The sequence below is a fragment of the Chiroxiphia lanceolata genome, chromosome 18, assembly GCF_009829145.1.
Source record: "Chiroxiphia lanceolata isolate bChiLan1 chromosome 18, bChiLan1.pri, whole genome shotgun sequence".
NCBI classification, from domain to species: domain Eukaryota; kingdom Metazoa; phylum Chordata; class Aves; order Passeriformes; family Pipridae; genus Chiroxiphia; species Chiroxiphia lanceolata.
Window position 1 is genome coordinate 10,866,634 of NC_045654.1, and position 15,047 is coordinate 10,881,680.

Below are 15,047 nucleotides of genomic sequence, written 5' to 3' on the forward strand. Positions count from 1 at the left end.
GAAGCAAAATACACAGTTTTGAGGTGTATTGAGGTCAGTGTGTGTGTGACAAGGCACAGCAAACCCCAGTCCCTGCTCCAGGATCTGCAGCATTGAGGGGGCTGTCAGGGCTGATCCCTCTGCCAGCTCTGTGGCCACTCAACTCACACTGTGTGCTGCTCCAAAGGAATCTAGTGCACCAAACAATTCCAGCTAGAACAAATGGCAGGATGCAATGGACCCAGGCCACTGCAGCTGAGGCACAAATATTCCCAAACAAAGCCAAGAGCCCCCGTCAGGAGCAGTGTTCCCATTTGTACCAGGAGAAGATTTTAAAGTACAACAAGACACCATATCAAAAGGTTAGATATTGCAAAGAAATTCGGAATTTGGAAGTAGGTTACAATCAAAAGTTTTGAAAAAAACCTGGAGAATCCGTAGTGGTATTCTTTCATGGATGTTCAGAGGGAAAAAATGATTAAATCTTCTATCAAGGAACTAGAAAAAGGGAAAATAAATACAGGGGATAACAAAGGTCAAAAATATTATCTACTAGAACTAGGATAGGGGAAAAAAATTCCTCTTGAGCAGTTGGAGGCTCTGGTATTATCCATTTTTTAAGCTACTTGGCCTGCAAGCGAATATACTACTAAAAACCCCCAATTTTGTGACAATGTTAAAATATTTCAGCTGGGAAAACTCATAATATCCCAAGAGCAGGAGCAAGTGTTAGTCCTAAATTCCTCTACAAAAGAAACATAGAGTTGCAGACTTAAATAACTGCATGCAATGAAAGAAGGAGAAAAAATGATACTTCACCAAAAAAAAAGAAACCAAACCAGGCTGCAGATACTACCATTTTTCTTCTGGGAAAAGCATAAAATAAAGAAAGCCTGAGCTGCTGCTTAGGTGATACTTCAGAAATGCAAGTGGAGTCCCAGTAGAATTTCTCAAGTTGCTGTCAATTTATTCCAAAGAAATACAACTTAGCAAAAGCCATCAGCACAACAAGCCGCTATTCAAACACTCCACTGTTTTTATCTCACTGCTTTAAACACAATCCTAAGGAGAATCTCTGTTTGCTGTGGTTCAGGATGACTGATCTTGACTCTTTTTTAAACAATCAAGCCTGGATAGACACAATATTGTGCAAAGTCTTACTGCACAGTGTCCTTGCACGGGGCACTCCAGCCCAGCAACCACGTTCTGGAAACTGCTGCTTCTCCAAGTCTGAAGCACTAGCCCTGACTTACCCATGAACATTCATTTATAAAACAAAAATGTGTTTCTGACATCTTTTGAGGCCCAAATCACTTACATCCCAGGTCTTAGAGGAACGTAATTCTGCTTGGAAGCACGATTTGTATTTTTTTAAGGATCGTATGGTCTTGTAGGGACAAGTGTTAGAGGGAAGTGGTCTGTGCCCACTATCCTTGGTCTGTAAGTTCATCACAACTGGCACCTGAACCAGAAGCTTAAAGATGGCAGCACCTGAAAACATGGGCACCACAGGGAGCCCTGCAGGTGCTGTAGCAGGATCTGCTCGTTCCCCTGCACGATGCCATGAGGCTGCTGAGCTGTGACATTCTGACAGAGTGGTAGGACTTGTAACAGAGGAAAAGTGTCCCTCTCAACCACAGGGGCAGATTAAGAATTAAATGCTTAAAAACAAAGGAGAGAAAGCAGCTTTATAACTCACCAGAAGGAGATCTCTCCTTGCTTCCTCTCTCGCCACCAGAGATGAGATCTGTCACCACTGCCCTTGTTCAGGAGAATGAGACATTCAAGAAGGCATCTGAAGCCTGGAAAATGAAGAAACTCATGAGAGCAAGAAATTAATGGAGAACAAAATGCCTGTGTTGGGGTTGGCAGGCCTTTTCCTTTCTATATGGGATATACAGGATATAGGGAATCTCTCTCCCTTTAAGTCTGTAGTTATGGCTGTATTTTCATTCATGGTCCCACCAAAAACACTGAAGCCCAAAGCCTTGGGATGGATACAGTCTGTAGTCCTTTCCTGCTTGTAATACTTAGAAATACAGACTTCTAGCAAAACCAGAAAAGGAACCTTTCCTTGCAAAATACTTATGAGAAAGACAAACACTGATCTTGGGATCACATCTTAGGGAATTTAGAACAAATTATGTTCTCAATATGATGACATTGAGGTTGCAGAGAGCATGAATAGAGGTGAATTTGATGTTAAGAGTTTAAATAATTTGCTCGAGGACACAATGCAGTTCACTGTGTGCCCTTAGATTAGAAGCCAGGAGCTATTAAATTCTTTCTCTTGTTCCCAGACTGTTGGACTAGGGGATAAAGCTCCCTGCAGAGAGGAATATTTAAAGAAAAAAGAAAAAAAGAATGAAGAAGAAGACTTATTCACTCAGTACAAGCCCTAGAGTAAAACCACACATATTACCAGTGCTTCTCTGTCCCTCATGTATACTCTCCTCAACGTCCTCTGACTGAGAGAAGTAGAAGAAATGGCAATTTCCCAAGAGCCATCTGCCCAAAACTGAGGGTTATACCTTCTGGGGCTTGGGAGAAGGGGACTTAAGGGTGGCTCTACAACCCTAAGTGTGAGAGATAACTTCACCCCTGCACCTGAGACATTCTAGTGAGCAGTCCCTGTCAGCAGCTGTGTTAGACCCCCTGAGAGCTTGACAAAGGCAATAGCAAAAAAGGGTTCTTCTTTCCAGTCATTAGATGGAACACAGAAAACAGGCCACCAAATCCTTCAGTGCTCCAGCCTCCCACATGCCAGGGATGGGAGGAGGAAGACTGTGACACCTTCCAGGCTCGTCCTTTATTAAATACTGAGCTGTCAACACTTCGGAGCAAATACTCCCCAGATTTTCCCCAGCCTTTGACTGCATCATGAGTTGCTGTTGTAATGCTCTCCTTTTTTTTTTTTGAAAAGCTTTCTATGAGTTCCACGGGCACCAGGAAAGGACTCACCATCCCCCAGCACCCTCAGGATGGCCACTTGTCCTGCCTTCCCTGTGCCTTCCCACTGCCTCCAGTGCTCACGGGAAACGTTCTGCCCGAAACACACTTCCCAAGCACCGGGGATCCAACGGGATTCACTTTGGGGCACATGAGATGGACACCCCAAATGCAGCCCAAGGGAAGGGAAAAACAACAGTAAATCCCATCTGGAGCTGCCTTTCCTCCATGCAGCCCAGTAGCACCAAGAATATCACAAACAAAGCAGTGACTGCCCCAGGGAGTAGCACCAGTGTTCCAGGAATTGGCCTTGTTTACATGGATTAAGAGACCAGTTTTTCTTATCATGCTGAAATTCTACCTCAACATGAAACCTTTCAGAATAAGGACAAGCTTTTTACTATATTTGAGCAATTCTTACTCATCCACAGTGCGAGTCTGGCCATTTACTGGGTCCTCACTGTACTACAATGCAATATTATAAAGTATTGATTATTCATTCAGTTTTCTCATAATTATATTCCCCAATGCTTGAACACTGGCAACTGCAAATGACAGATGTGTGAGAGCACTAAAACATAAATACAAATAAAATTTGAGATTAAATCAGCAAGTGTAAGATGGCAACACATTTCAGGACTGGGCTGATCGATGACTGTGAATGGGAGGAGGTTTTATTCAGGCTATAATACCAAATATCCTTCCACACCTTTCCCCACCTGCCATTCGTTACCACAACACCTCTTACTACAGCACCTGATTACTCTGGAGCTCTTCTTGGTCATGTCTGTGCAGAACTAAGGACAGATGTTGCATTAGATCCTCTGCTGCTGGAATGAGGATCCAGGAACACCTGTAGTTTATCTCTTTTCAAACAACAGGGTTGGATCTGCCCTGCTGTGAGTCGAGCATTTCACTTGCTCACACCAGCAGTCTGGAAATCAGACTGGATGGACTCACAGTTGGTTTGGTGTGTTAATGCCCAGGGTCCTACAAAAAACCCCACAATTTTCCCTTTCAAATGGGCTTTCTGAGAAATTATTAGGCTCGTGTGTATTCATTAAATAAGCCCATGATCAAGTTAATGTTATTATTAGCTTTTAACCATGCAAACCCAGTCCAAATAAAACTGGGATTTACAATGGCATGATCACATCGACTCTCACCTGGTCATTTATTCTGCCATAAAATGACAATAAAAACCACTGACTGTGCTTGGAGCTTGTCTACCTTCCTAATAAAGCATTGGCCTCAGTTCTTTGGATTTTGTTTTGTTTTTTTTTTGCTGACAAATGAGGAACAGCTGATCAACAAATGTATTGCTCTTTTTACAGCAGACCCTTTTCTTTTTTCCATACTGTAATGATTGAGAGCAGAACACCCAAAGTCTGTCAAAATAAAATTTCTTTGGAACAAAGCCACAAAAAGATAAAATGAAGTTGTCACCAAAAATTAATTAACACAAAGCAGTGATTGGTAGGAGGAATAAATACTTAGACCTAAAAATACTAGTGCAACAGCGTGCTGAAAGGTTATTTTTAGTCCTACTTCTAACAAGAATATCTCAGTATGTTTAATAATAGCAAATTGGATCTCCAGGGCAAGATATTGAGAAAAAGTGTTTACATCAAGCACTTCCAGATCTCAAAAACCTACCTTAAAAGATTTTTAAGTTGTTATTAAGCTTTGGCTGGCTTTTTAAAGAAATGGCTTTAAAATATTTTTCCATTATATACTTTCATTATTTGTTATAGCAAGTGAGGTTTCTGTGTAACCAAAAATCATTACAGCATGGGCACTTTCAATGTCTGAGTCTCCACAAAAGCCAGTTTTCTGGAATGTAAGTGTGAAACCAGCACACACACAATTGTTTCTCATCTAAGGAAAAAGAATGTATTTTGAAATTAATTCAGAGTCCAATTAAAAATCTTTCATCTTTCTTTTGTAATAAATAGCTCCTTAAGAGCAACTAGATGGCAAGAATTAAATCTTCTGGGCTGCTTTTAAAAATCTATATCCAATTCTCGAAAATCTATATCCAATTCTAAATACATTAGACCACTGGAGCCTTGTCCTGGCTTAACCAGACAGAGGCAAAAGTCTCATCTGCTGAGCTATAAGAGCTTTTAACTTTCTCTCTTTGGGAATTGGATGAAGCTGGATATACTTTCAAGGTTCTTAATATATCCCTTTGGATATATTAAGGTAACAAAAGCAAAGCTGTCCCCAGTGAAGTTCCCCCCTCTGCAGGAACTGTGTGTTCATGTCCTCTGAGAACTTCCAAAATGGAGAGAAAAAACATCTCTGTACCTCTAAATAAATACACATGAATTCTTCCAACTGTATCCCGAGAGTGAGGATGTCACTCCAGTCCAGTGTGACTTGGGGGACTGAACCCAAGGCCCTTGGGGGATTTTGGGGGTTTTGCTGCCATAATCTCATCTGAATTCACTTAGAAGATGTCACACACTATCCAGGGAAGTGCTGAATTGTGTTGCTCCCAGAAAGGGCACCTTTTTTTTTAAAAAAAAAAAAAAGCTTCATGCAGTCTAAATATACGTGGCTGCTCAAGTGTATGGCCAAGTACTGGAAGATAAATGGATTTACACTGGCAGGAGTTACAAACATCCATTCAAATAAAACATCCTTGTTTGTTCACTGCAGACCAACAGGCTGAAGTGGACACATGAGTTAATTGAATAATTTTCTGTACAGAATTTTTTTTGCTTCTACAAATAAATAGTGCTTATCAATGACTAAAATTATTATTTAATGTGAAGAACACCTGTCAGAAAATTCATTAGTATTCAGAAAGAGACAGGCATGCTGGAGGCATTCTTTTCTAAGAATTTTTGAGAATATTAGGCACCTTAGAACAAAAAAATTAAACATAAAGGTTCTCTGAAGGACAGTCAAATACGAGGAAGTAACATCCTAAATATAGATATTGCCCAAGACCAGTAGGAGCAATGGGATATGGCCCTCAAAACATTATCTAACAACCTATAGATACAAATATTATCTGTATGTGATAAATCTGAGATTTTCCTAAGAAGCCTCTTTTCCTAAGAGGAATATCTATATTATTGATCCAATATAGTGAAGGAAAATGATCATAAGATGCCTTGCATGTCTTCCAAAAACTTGAGTCAGATCCTATAGCTGTCCTTTAACAAGGAAACAAAATATTTTGGCCCTTTTACTGATGGCACAGAGAAGTGAAATGAGCTACATTTCATATGATATGCCAGACATTCCCCCTGGTCAAAGGAAGATTTCAAAGCCAATTTATCAGAAGATGGACAAACTGAATGAAATAGCCTGATATTTGTAATATGTAGATAAACACCATTTAAATTTGATTGACATCCTAGGAATTCTGGTTTTTTTTTGGTTGCAGTACTTCAATAACAGATATTTGGAATACAGTCCCATGAAAAAATATTTTCTTCTCAGCACTTGCCCTCGTGTTTCAGAGTCAGTGGTTGAACTGGTCAACACTTTTTGGATTTTAGGGCAAATCCAGCTTTTACTCTTGTGTCTTTGGACATTTTCTGAGGAAGAATTCACTGACCACATGTAAGAGGGCAAGTTAGTGAAAAACAGAGTAGAGCAGGACTGGCTGAAGGAAGAGACAGAGATCCATGGATTGTGAGGTCCCTCCAAGCTGCTCAAATTACTGCACAGTCACAGAGGACTGTTCCATTCAGGAGCACAAGACCTCCCCAGAAGGGTTCTGCAGTCTCTCCTCACTCTTACATCTGCAAACTGCAGCACCAGAGTGAAGCACTGGGTCATTTCTGAGCTGATTTTTAGCTCCAGCAGCTGTCACTGCATCAAGCTGTTACGTGGGAATAATAAGTTCAGTGGCCTTTCTGCTGGAGGTGTAGAGCCTTCTTGGAAAAGGTAAAAGATGGGAAGATACAGAGGGAATTGGTATACTTAATAAAAGTTTTGGATGTGTCATTTTTGCTTACCAAAGAAAGTTGGACAGAAAAAAACCTGGATCCTTAATGGATTGTTCAAATGCTCATTAGCATCAATCAGATTTATTTGAACAGATAATTATCCCCATTTTGTGCTTTCATCACTGGGATTGTTTATGTTAAACTGTCAAGCAGCCATTTCCAAATTTTACTCCTTGATGTGCTGAAGTTCCTTTCACAGTTAGGAAAACAAAGCAGGACTTATTTTTCTCCTCCTCCTCCCCCCACCCCCAGCTTCGTTTTGACCCCATTTGAAGTGTTTCACGAGGCTTTTAAGTCCACGGGAGCACTGAGTCATTGTCAGTTCAGATGTTCTGAGGAACTGAAGGTACAGGTACACCCCAGGAGAAGCACAAGTCCCTCTGTCCTGCTCCAACTCATTCATTCCGTGCTGGAATGTGCACTCAGAGAAGCTGCAGCTTACAAGTGGCAACTCCTCTACTTCCAGGAGTCGATTTGGAGCTGCCAGTCCCTCAACATTCACTGTGGTGGTTGCCATCAGTATATTCAGCAAACCAGTCTATTTGCAGCTACAAGTGATTAGAGCCCCATGTAAGAGAGCAAATTGCTCTGTCTAATCAAAACAAGCCAACCCATGCCTTTAGGCCACTCTTAATGCATTTATCTGCTGCTAAAGAAAGTACTTTGGCAATACATGTGTCTTTTTAATTTTCTCTGGCTGTCAGTCACCTTTCTATTCCACATACTGCTCACCCACAGTAAAAGTCAGTCTTTTAGCCAGTATGAATATGTGTTTTCTTCAATGGTGAATGACTGATTTATGACAATGTTCAACATTTGATGTTTAACTATGGAAGTTCTTAAAAAATGGAATAAATATTTTCTTTTTTTTAATTGCTTTCCCACTCTTTTACCTCCCACAGCAAACAGGAGAAATTCTTTAAAGGCATCTCCCAGGAGGATATGCAACTCTTCCTAGAGAGAGAGACTACAAAACAAACCAAACCCCAAACCTCTTAATAATGCCTTGAAAGGTAAATAATCCTAAATAAAGCCAAAAGTTCCTAATTTGCCACTTCTCTAACTATAGCTATGTGTACTCCTACAAAATTCATTAACACGGAGAGCTATGACCAAATTGGTAAATAGTGCTTTTTGTCTATAACTCCCAGTTGATAAGGAGTTGAAAACTGTATCTACTTACAGTGCTTTCACACAAGTGGCTCTGAGAATTTAGCAGCAAACAGGAGGAAAAAAAAAAGGTGTTGACCAAGCTTTGCCCATCAAGCAAGGAAGAAGGATAAGCTGTGTACTTCCTGTCTTTTATCTTCATAAAACCCCTGTTAAGCATTTTGTCGGTATAAATCTTTGGTCTTGAGTTTAAACTCCCTCTGGGCTTGGCCAGCTGTCCTGGTGAATCCCAGCATCTCTGCAGCTGTCCAGCAGCCAGGCTTTTACATCCTCTCTGTTGTTTGCTATGCAAATGGGGACCTCACCTGAAGGAAAAAGGCTTTTTATTTTAGAGCAGCGACCGAACCCTGCTGAGGAAAAATGCAAAGCCACCCCGGCATTTTGTTAAGGAGCACGAGGAGATTGGCATTTTATCATTTCATATCCTCCCCAAGAAATCTTTAAAGCTCTGAGAGACGGCAGGGGCTGCTGGCCCCAGTACAATTAGAATTGGCACCAGGCATCAGATGGGGATGCAGCCACACACAAAGGCCAGCCTGTTGCACGGGGATGTAACTTCAGCTCTGCTCAAAGGTCAACCACAGGAAGTTGTTATCCTAAAGGGAAATAAATCAGGTGGTTTAACTCTATGGAGGAGAGTAACTTGCTCTATTAAGTGTTGGTTTTGAGGCTGCACAGGCAACGCTTGAAAAATGAAGGGAGGATGGCGCCTGTGTTTTGCATTATAATTCAATTTAGCAATACCACACACACACACACAAAGCTTTATTGCTAATGGATGCACCAAGCAGACCTGACTGCTCTACATCAACAGCAAAACAAAGAACTCCCCATCAGCAGTAGGCTATCATTAGCAGTAATGTTATTCCAAAGCGTGGTGTATCTGTCAGGCAAATGTAACTGCATCTGACATCCACCACAGTTCTATTTGCCTGGCTGAGATGATACGTTTCAAATTGAGGAACATCTGTTTCGGGCATGTGATGAATCATCTTCAACTATATTTCCTATTTCCTGCTATCCTGTGAGATCAGGCAGTGGAAAGGAGTTACATAACGCTGTGATTGTGTTGGTTTTCAGTACTACTGAAATTTTAGTTTCTTTTTTTTTTTCTGATCTGTGGCTCATTTCATGGTTTAAAAAAAAAAAAAAAAGAGTTTCCACAGAGAGGATATTTCCATTTCTAGATAGGAAGAAGCTGAAATATAAATTTATGGTATGGATATTCTTCCTTTCCTATTGACAGTAAGTCAGCTGAAATGGCTCACTCACCCCCAGATAACAGTTCTAGAGAGGTACAATGTGACACTTTTGCCAGTGTCCTCCTCAGCTGATCAGTTGTCTCACTGAATGTACTAGAACTGTAGCTGCTTGCAAGAGCGTGGGGGAAAAAGTAAGTAAAAAGGTAGAGCAGAAGTTTATATAAAATACAAAAAGAACACTGTGAGACGTTTGGTCATAGAGGAGTTTGGCAATGAAAAATAAGCCCCTTTGATTGAAATGTAAAATTTCACACATCAAAAAAAAGGGATTAATATTCAAGCAAAGGGACCTGACAGCACATCAGTACAGCACATGTAAAAAAATTAATGTAGCACTAATGTGCATGTCTTCTGCATTTAAAATGAAAATCAAGAGCTATCAAGAAGAATAGGAATGTTTTCAGTGGGCTGGATGGTGAATAGCAATATAAACATCTCCATGCATGAGAAAGCACCATTTGCCAGCACCCTGAAGAGGATCCCTGTGTATTTAGCCTGTGCAACTGCTGATATAAAAATACTTGTCTCTCAGAGGATGGTATTTATTGTATGCCAGTGATGTGCAGTGGGACAAAAACACACCAGTTCTTGTGAGCAGCCACAGAGGGCTCAAATGCTTGGTCTGTTCACTTTAAAAGGATGGTTTATAAAATATCTTCACAATCCTAAAACAATAAAAGCATTTAGACTACTTGCTCAACTAGTAGAAGGCAACCAGTTCTGCAGCTTTTGGAATTCACTTTGGTTTCTGGACGTATTACATTGTTCTGAATCCCACCAAGCGGGTCAGAGCCAGGTGATTCTGGCTAAGGAGGAAAGTCTCTTTCAGTGGAAACTTCAGATCCAAACATAGATCCCAGCTTCCCTTAAATTCCTTGGAATCTGAAGTCAGGAATTTAAATTGGGCTCCTAGGCCATCACTCCAGTTAAGAGGAGTTCTGTCCCTGATTAGTGCAGATACTGCTGGCTGTGTATCCAGCTCCCAAAACTGAATGCATCACAGCTGACCAGGAGCATTCCTCCAAAAGCAAACTGCCACATCAGCAGGGCATCCAAAGCAGCAAGAGCATCTACAGCAGCACCATCTGGTGTCCCTCAGTGGTTTTATCGTTCTGGTAAGTGTTGCAGATGAAGTTAGCACACAGAAATCAGCAGCAAATAAAACAGTCCCATCCTGTCATTTCCACTGCTCTGTCCCAACTCTCACAGTGAACAAACGATGCCATTTATTTCTTTCCCAGTGATCTCACAGTTGTCCACATCCAATGAGTTTAGGGTTTGCTTTGCTTTCAAAAGGAGGCTGATTTACATCTTTTTTCCTTCAATCAAACTCGGGCTGCATGAGAAAAATCAGGAAACTGTGCAACTGCCTGTGCAAATCAGTCTTAAGTTAAGCAGGTTCTTGATCAGTCTGTCCCAGGTACACCTGGAAAAGTTGCCTGTCACCCACTCTCATGCTTGGCTATTTCCCAGAGGTACATCTGCAGCCCTCGTGCTCTCAGGATATAAAGAAGTGCTTTCCTCAAAGGATGCACATCTGAAATGCAGCAGATCTCAGTGAACTGGACATTAGACAACACTAGGGAAATAATTCTTCAGTTCCCAGGCAATGACCTTGGAAAAGTGAGTTCAGTACTTCATTCATCTCTACTGGCTATAATATTGTGCTTTATTAAGTGTGTGTAGTATCCCACCTACTGGGGACCAGCCTTTACATATCCATGGACAACAACTTTATTTCTTTCTAAATGAGCATCTCCTGTGACTGAACTCTCAAGGAACACTATTCTTGAAATTAATCTTGAATGCTCTAATTAGAATGGTAGTGGTTACACAATTCTCTAACGGCTACTTTGAAGAAACAATTACTGTCTTTATTATGATAACCCTCCAGATGAGATACTGCAGTTGACAAAAGATTATTAAACAAGGTATTATTCAGTCACTGACTCACTCAGCAGCTTGGGCATGTAGTGATGAAGGCCAACATGCCAGCACTTAGAAGTGTTGTAATACAGGGCTCAACTTTTTAATGCTTTTTGGACAGTACAATATTGCAATAGATTGGGGCTTTTTTTAGTAAATCAATGGTAATTCAACTATAATTAGATCCTCATAAGAATGTAGATGGTGTGATCACCATACAGAATTGTAAATCTTTTATTTCATCTATCTCAGAAATGAGCACAGGAGGTCAGAAACTGAGACAATGGGCATTATTTCCCAGAGTAAAGAATTGAGTTAATCCAATTTGTGTCTCTTTATAGCCAAAGTCATTAGTCAATCAGAAATGTGACTGTAGGATAAACAATGTCAAGTCCATGGTAAAGTCTGAAAGTAACAATCGGAAGGAAAAATGAAATCCTGGTTATCCCACTGAAAGTAGGGTTATTTAGGCTAAAATAATTTTTAATTCTACAACCCTTAGGTTGTATCTACTTGTAAAATACCTTGGCAAGAAAGGCATTGCAGGAATGTAAAGATATTATCATGAGACTACCTACAACCACTTTGCTCAACTCTTCTCTCTAGGGGTAGCTGCTTGAATAAGTAAGTAGTCATTGAGATTTTGAATTAGTTTTGTGTATTATACCTTCACTGGATAGTTCATTTTCCTCTGCTGTGGATAACACAAAGATCCTTTCTAAAAAGACAGTGCCCCAAGTTTTCTAATCAGATTCTTATACCCTGGTGACTCTGCAGAGCATTTTCTAATAGAATTGAGGCACGGGCTATGGAGCCAGAATAGAACAGGCTATTAAAAATGTTATCTCTGTGGAAGCTTATAATAACAATGCTAAAACAATTCCATGATAGAGAAGAACCCACTTGGAAAAGAGATTCATTAAGTCAGAGTCATTGCCACTCACAAAAAACTTCTAGTGAGAGAGAGTCATCTACAGAAGGAAAGTCTTGTACCAAGGAAAACAGCTACCTCTATAAAGGCATTATTCAGTATATTCAACAACACCTCTTAAAAAAATCATCCAACAATGATTAAATCCCTGATGATTATTTTATCTGATCTCAGATTGCCTGTATAATTATAATAGTCATACTCTGGATTCTCTAAAAGTAGGCAATAATAACATAAGAAATCTAAAAAGTAATTTTCTGCATTTTGATGCCCTTCAGTGCTCTTTTCTTTCACTCGAGCCATGTGCTGTGTTGGCAAGTCTCCACCCAAGTGCTGGATGGTATCAACAGACTGTGCTGGATTCTCAGAAAGAGGACATGGAGAGAGCAGCTGCAGATTTCATCTGGTATTGTCGGGGCATTATCGCACTTCGGCACCATAAGGCTGCAGATTAGTGCGTGCTGCTGTCAGTGCTAAACTGGAAAGAACTCTGTCGCTCCCCTGTAAGGTATTCTGGCAGCACAAAGTGAGGGGGTTTAACACACTGAGTTCTTCCAAGTGCCACAGTTCATCTCTGTAGACAGATAAACAATTCTCCAGAGATATATTTTTTTTTTCCTCTTCCAATAGCACTATTTGCCTCTTTCTAGTTGAAGGTATTTGTGAAACAACACTGAATACTCACACCCTTGTTGTATTCACTGATCCTTCCATGCCATCACCCAGCATTTGGGGAGATGTTCACAATAACCTTTTATCTTCACCTACGTCTTAGTCACTTTAAAATATGCAGTGAATGTGATAGAAAAATCCCCACGACAAACGTTAAGTATCTCGGACAAACAAAGTGCATGTGCCCAACACTCCACACCCGGCCATCAGCGCTGGGCTATCACCAGCCCTTCCTGGGGAACAGTTCCTCATTCATACAAGATCTGCTTAGAGATTCATAGCCCACTTCTGCCCATTACTATGAGAAAGCCTCACCAGGGTTATTGAATGCTGTCCCTTCTCAAGGTTACGTCCTTACAGCGGTGTCGAGCCCGGGGTACTTCGTTTCCTAAGCAGCAATTTGGCAGTTTGCCCTCGCGTAGCCGGGTAACAGTTCCTGGGTAACCACCAGGATTACTTCAATACCTTCAGCTGGGGCTTAGTTACCGAAGGAGTTCTGCTAAGAGGCTGATTAAAAAGTTCCAAACCGCGCTGACTTGATAGCAAAATATTGTTTGTTCACTAATTCAAAGACATAAAGACCGTGGGCCCAGGTGTTAATGCAAAAAATGATGGTTTTCTTTTTTATGCACGTTCTCAAATCTAAACTTCCACACGGTATAATTTACATAAATCCAGATTAGTTTCTCTCAGGAGGAACAGCTACATTGCTTGCAGCACATTCTTTCTGTCTGGGAGTCTTCCCAGCCTGTCAGCTCCGGAATTGACACATTCTGGGAAGCCTCTCTTGGCTCAGCCAGAGCTCTCCCTCCCTTTTCTAGTTCTTTGAGGTTTTAGGCTTCTTTGATCCCCCACTTAGCCTTGGGAAGAGCACCCACTGTAGCCTGGATGGAGCCAGCTCATTAGCTTTTCTCCAAGTGATGACCCAGCCATTATCATCGGAGCTCCTTTGAAGCCACCTATCTGAAGATATTCTTATCTGTGCAATTGCCTCGCATTTCCTCTTTGCTCCTTTAACAACCTCTGCTTTGATTTAACTCTCTCCCTGCCGGCAGGAAACAGTGTTGTTTTGAACGGGGAAACATTTATAACGGGCATGAAAAATGTATTCCTGATGAGAAAAACCTGCTTCCTTTTTTTTTTTTCCCCAACACCTGTTTCAACTTTCCCCTGTTATTCTGAAATCGGAGAGGTAAGAGGGAGTGCTTAAGGATTTCCACTGGGTCTGATTTAACACACGTGTGTGCAGAGGAGCTGGAAGACCAGAGTAACACCTTTTGTTTTCTTTTCTCTGCATACATATGTGCGTGGTCAAATTCTGTGGTCCCTCTTGGAATATTGCAAGATTTTTATAAAGCCATAATCATATATAAATCATCAATTAGCAGATTTTCTCCAACTATCCCAACAGTTCTGTTAAATCAGGATCAGGAATCCTACTGAATCCTTTTCTTGGATTCAGTTGTGAAAATTTTCCTCACACAGGAAAATCAAGCAGGTCATTCAAACAGCCACAGAGAACACTGGTTTGGAAAGAACCAAGATAATGTCTGAGTTTTAAAAGATCTGAGCATCACCTGCCTTCTTTCCCTCCTTAAAATCAACTATAAAAACTCCCATAAACCCCAAGGAAGAAAGTTTAAGAAAATGTTCAGGTATTCTGAAAACACCCTCCAAAATCTCTGAGCAACTACAGCAATTTGCAATGATACCTTTAGGTGTGAAGAAGGCATCAGTATATCTGTTACAAGATATGATATTTTGTCGCTGTTGTTCTTCTAGATAATTTAATTACAAAAAAAACACGAGTTATTTTCCCAGATTTGGTCTGATTAAAATTAAATATGAGCCAGATGGTTTGTAAACATTTTGAAAGGGTAAATTGTTGACGTGAAAAAGTGCAAAAGTCACAGGTAGGCAGCGATCGTATCTAATGGAGTTGGCGACAGGAGACTGGAAGCTTTGGAATGAGGTGCTCTTTGTATCAGAAGTTTAAAGGAACAATGCCTAATGCTGAAGAATGATTTCACAAAGAGCCAATCATTCATTCTCCCACAGGTAAAATTCACTTGAGGTTTAGGGAAAAGTACAAAAGGGCCAAATCTCTCCTGCCTTGAGACTAATGCTATTATTCAAACAATAAAATATACATGAAAAAGGTATCCAGTCATCTCTACTCATTGCCAATTT

At 40.7% G+C, this 15,047-nt stretch overlaps 1 long non-coding RNA gene across 1 annotated transcript in view; it reads right to left on the reverse strand.

Annotated features, from left to right (window-relative positions):
• LOC116795842 overlaps positions 1-13,272 on the reverse strand; it is a 247,218-nt gene extending 233,946 nt beyond the window's left edge. Inside the window, exons 1-2 of the long non-coding RNA XR_004360174.1 lie at positions 13,173-13,272; positions 1,679-1,781 (exon numbers count right to left, since the gene is read on the reverse strand). This is a non-coding gene — a long non-coding RNA (uncharacterized LOC116795842). The remainder of the gene's footprint in view (positions 1-1,678; positions 1,782-13,172) is intronic.
• Between the last annotated feature and the right edge of the window lie 1,775 nt (positions 13,273-15,047).